Genomic DNA, 5,248 nt, shown 5'->3' on the forward strand with positions numbered 1-5,248 from the left:
GAAGAGCCCCGAAGCTGGGTAAGATTCACCGGCGTGCATGTCTTTGCCTCATCCCGCTTCCAGGCACCGGCGATGTCTTATTGGCTCCCACAATGATAAGCCATCCGTTGGCATATGTCGCACCTACCACCCGACACCAAGCATCTCCGACAAAGAAACAAGACAGAGGAATCACGAGGACCTGCAAAGATATGTGTATACATGTAATAGTTGCCCAGGCTCTGGAACTTTTTCAGTAACGTTGCTGAAACTGTGGGGTCATCCAGACGAGGATGTTGCCAACGCTAATTGGAAATACATCTTTGCAGAAACTGTAGAGTCATCCAGATGGGGATTTTGCAGCCTCTAATTTGAAATATAAATGTCCCCAGTTTTCTCCCAAAACCAATGCCCATCTCCAGATCAACGGGAGTGTTTTCGCTACAGAAAGATAGTTGTCTATATATATTGATCTTTTTAGATGCTACTTTGTCAAGCACCATATTGAATATATTGTTTTTATGATTTATGTGTTATGAACTCACATTGTCTTTCTTCATTGTAAACCTACCTAGGCATGTCATGAAATTCAACTGCTTCCCGAGTAGTTCTGATGTCGTGTGTTGCACTATTCCAGTAATTCTTATGTCTTGCCGTCTGGGCAACAACACAAAGGAATCTTTCTGTGTGTTATCTAGAGCTAATGAGGAATCGTTCTGTGTGTGAACCTAATGAGGAATCTTTCTGTGTGTGATCTACAGCTAATGAGGAATCTTTCCGTGCGTGTTCTAGAGCTAACGAGGTGAACACACGTCGTGATGATCTAGTAGACAAGTGTTGTGCAATACATTGGAGGAAGATGCAGAGCAGGAATCCAAAACTAGGAATCAACATCTCAGATACACTTAATATAACACTTATTGACAAACCTATCGCAATCTTCTGAAAACACACACAAATTAGAAGAAAAAACTTCCGGTGGTACTTATACAAGGAAATTTAACAAGCACGATTTTATCGACAGAATTATTCATAAGGTAAATGTGTTGCAGCCCAGATCAAGTATTCACTATACATCATGAAAATGACAGGCAATGTAATCTTTGCCTTCCTGATACAAATTTCACTCACATCCAAATCTTTTGTCAGACTGAATAACCAAAGACCAGCTGAATGACATTTTCCATCCATTGCATAATAATTGAGAGTTCTTCTATATTCTTCTGGCATTAGTAACTTCAGTTAGGCTTTACTGAATTCACAGCGAGCATTGATAGGTCGGTGGCTGGACGTGGTTGTGGTTGTGTTCATTCTCATAGGTTATATGAGAATCACGGCGTTGTCGCGACTCCACTCCATATGCTTCACAAGGCACAGTCCTTGATGCTGCTGCATCTGTAGAACCCCCTACACTCTATTAGTTCATACTGAATTGCTTGGTTCAATTACCACCTACAATGAAAGCTTGCAGATATCACCAAAGGCTAAACAACAAGCATGCACAAAGCTACACGAGAATGAGAATGAAAATTTGATCTCTTTCCTGTATGCCTTTCATATCAAGAGAATATATTTGGAAATGTGCTAAACTATAACTGTCACAAAGAAACTTGACAAGATTTTAACAAGCAAATATGTTAATATACAAAACTGACAGAAGATCATTAACACCTTGAACAACAGTTTCTTGTCATGTTCAGTTGCAACCGATGACACTATGTCAAACTAAAGATCATTTTCTTATATGCAACTAAAGATTAATTGATCATCTAATAAAACCTGATTGAACACAGAAGAGGATATAAATGCAGCATCCAAGATCTAAAGCATTTAATTCCAAAACAAAACCCAACGTATTGACAATTATGTCTGTTCTTTTTTATTTCTTGACCAAAATCTTCTTGATATAAGCAACAACGATTTAAATCATGTAATGCAGAGTTTCACACACAATCAGTACCTTTTTTCTTTCAAGAACTCCATAAATGAACCTGCGATATATGATGAACATGCAGAACACAGTTTCAGAAAAAAAATAAAGCTTGCCATGTTTGTTATTTCCAAACAAAAGAATTCTAAGCACTAGATTGTAGACTGACAAAAATACCATTGCATAGCGGTAGAGAGTCTAGAGTATAGTCTGGCAAGCTTCCCAACGAAATCACCTCAGTAGATGCAATAGTTCATGTCAGAAAATACCAAATATAAAAAGACAGTGATGAAACTACTTCTGCATTTCGCAAGTGTATCCAAATCAATTGGATTTTAAGAAAACATCATGGTTTGCAACACATTCCCCTCAACTTCGTCACGCCAAATAGACCATAAATTTTCTGCACTTGCCCACTGCAATAACACATGTAAGAATATACCAGTTAATTACTGAAGAAGGAAAGTGGCGGGTGGATGAGTACATAATTGATCTGGCTGGAAGCCGCCGGAATGAACTGGGTCAAAATCAATGTGGATGGCTCTATCATCAGGGAAACCGGAGCTGCGAGTGTGGGGATGGTTTTACAAGATAACCGGAAAGGTTCTGCTTTCTGCAGGCAGAGTGCTTCAAGCGTTCACTGATGCCGAAAAACTAGAAGCTATGTCTTGCCTGGATGGCCTGAGATTAGCAGCGACATGGTCATTCGTATGAACCGATATCAATTTAGTCTTCAGACATGATGTCAAAATTTCTAAACAACAATAAAAAAATACTGACTGAATGTTAAATTGTGCTTCCACAACAAAATGAGCTACTAATTTGTCACTAATTTAAAAAAGAATAGACTTGGTCTAATACTACAACCTTAGCATAAGAAGTATAATTTCATAAAACATGGTCATTTCGTTCTGCTCTCACTACAACAAGCACAAGTGATTCCTTGACAAGTAATTTCCCCATCACAACTTACCACCCTCATTTAGATGCCAAACTCAAAACACACAAATTCTGCCGACACAAACAAGCTTCAGTCTATCAAAAACAGGAAGGGGTTTTACCAGGGGGTGGAGGCGGCCAAGTTAGAGGGAGGTAAGGGGCGGGGCTTGAGCTCATGGGCGCGTGCAGTGAGCCAGGGACCAAACTTGCAAACGAGGTCAATCATATTCATACCTAGTCAATGAAAAAACGACCCAGATCAATGGGCATACATCAATCAGGGAGGCGAGGATCAATCAAGGATACGAGGATGGGAGAGGAGATATAAGACACTTCTCGAGCTCGTGGAGCGCGTCGCCGTGGCCCAGCGCCGCTCCGCCGCAGAAATCACAATCCAACTTGGCGCCGTCGCTTCAATTCAACTGCATCCCGCCGGTGGGACGACCTCTTCCCCAGAGCCACCGCGGCTAGCTCGCGACCGCTTGGATGGAGCGGCCTGCTCTGTTGGCCTACAGAGAAGGGGAATCGCCATGGCTGCGTGTAGCACTGGCTGAGATGGTGCGGGAAATAGCAGAACCCTCCCACGATCTGTAGAGTTGGTTTTCTCCCGATTAGTTCGGTAGGGAAGAGAAGAGGTAAATTTACCTTGCTTTTTTCTTTTGCGCACAGGGTCTCAATGCTGTAATATCTACCACTACATGAGGTAAATTTACCTCGCTTTTTTCTTCGGTGCCTGATGTGTGGTTCGGCTGGGGTGAGAAATAACAATTCTTCACCCTGGGTGACGAATAGCGCGACCATATATATATACACACATCTGGGCTATTCTGTTACACGTAACAGAATATTATTCTGTTACCTTTTTTGAACTGACGGTTTCAGGTGGTTGTACTGATGTTTTCGAAACGGTTGAACTGATACTTTCAGTTGTGTTTAACAGATCGTCTTCTTTAGTTCAAAAACTTTTTGTATTTTTTTTTTGTCGGAACATGGCGTGTAATATATCATTGGAAAGCTCTTGACAACCATATTTCAAGTATATTGAACGTTTTTGCAACATCATTATGGTCTAAGAGCAGTTTTGTAAAAATCATTTTTTCCAAAATCAAAAACGTGAATCGTATTTTGCACTCAATTTTCAAACGGTTTGTCGGAATTGAGCAAATAAGATGGCGTTGGAAAGCTGGTTAAAATCCGCATCTTCCATATATGTATTGTTTTTTCTAATTTTATATGATTTAAAAGTAATTTGAAAAACGGTAAATTCTAGGCGAAACGTATTTTCGCGATTTTTTGCAAACGGTTTTTCGGATTGACGCAAATGATACGACGTTGGAAAGCTATGTAAAATGCACAACTTTTTCATATAGAAATGTTTTTCTAATTCCTTACGATTTAAAAACGAATTCGAATACGGTCAAATTTGATTTTGAACGATATTTTTTTAAAGTTTGTCGAAATATGGCAAATAATATACCGTTGGATAGCTATCAAAAATGCGAAACTTAGTCATGTTATACGTTTTTTCTACTTCGCAACCGTTTAAGAGTAATTTTGAATAAGGCATGACGGATCCTGCTGTTTTCTCGTGTGAAAAACAGAGTAGTCGTACTGATATATATGTTTGTTTGTACTGAGCTATTTTTTGTAGAGTAATTTTCAATGATTCCGGAAAAGGGTACTTGTATTGATGCTTGCATGGGTTTGTACTAAGCGTGTTTTCACTAATCAGACTTTGCTCTGTTTTTTTGGTAATATTTTTCTCGTAAGTTTTCAACGGTTTACTGTATCGTCGCCCGTGTACTTGTATGGTTTGTATCATCGAACTGAATGATATTTTATTCAAAAAGAAAATGTATTTGTTTTGTTTCCTTTTTTTAACTCAATTTTTTTTTGACAACGTTGTTCTGAACTTCTCTCATTTTACGACTTGTACTGAGGTACTTACTAAGTAGGATTTTCATGGGGTTTCTTTTTTTGCTTGAACTTTACAATTTGAATTTCCGTCGTTTCTTTTATTCCGAACAGACCACCATTTTTAACTCGTACTGAGGTACTTACTACGCCCGAGCTGGGGTGGCTCGAGCATGATGGAGTTGTGGACGGCGCCAAGCACGTCGGTGGACTGACGTCGCAGGTGCCGGTGCTGGAATAGCTCCATCTTTGGCTTTACCCATGGCGTCGCGCCAGATGGCGAAAGGTTGCCTGGCGGCCGGGCCTCGCGCGAACTGATGCATGCGCATCACCTGGCCGGCCGGGAGGTGGAGGCGCGCTGGCGAAGGGGAGGAGGCGAGGGTAGGGAGGATGAGGCCGGGCAGCGTTGCGCGTGGGGAGGGAGGCGGCGGTGCGCGGGGAGGGAGGCGGCGGCGCGGTGGGGGGCCGGTGGCTGGGGCGGTGGAG

At 41.3% G+C, this 5,248-nt stretch overlaps 1 long non-coding RNA gene across 1 annotated transcript; it reads right to left on the reverse strand.

The window, feature by feature from the left end:
• Nucleotides 1-966: 966 nt before the first annotated feature.
• LOC119269695 lies at nucleotides 967-3,494 on the reverse strand. The gene is made up of 3 exons (XR_005133682.1): nucleotides 2,087-3,494; nucleotides 1,940-1,970; nucleotides 967-1,431 (listed from the first exon to the last, which is right to left on the reverse strand). It is a non-coding gene; the product is annotated as an uncharacterized LOC119269695 (long non-coding RNA).
• Between the last annotated feature and the right edge of the window lie 1,754 nt (nucleotides 3,495-5,248).

The sequence above is a fragment of the Triticum dicoccoides genome, chromosome 3A (genome assembly GCF_002162155.2).
Source record: "Triticum dicoccoides isolate Atlit2015 ecotype Zavitan chromosome 3A, WEW_v2.0, whole genome shotgun sequence".
Lineage (NCBI taxonomy): Eukaryota > Viridiplantae > Streptophyta > Magnoliopsida > Poales > Poaceae > Triticum > Triticum dicoccoides.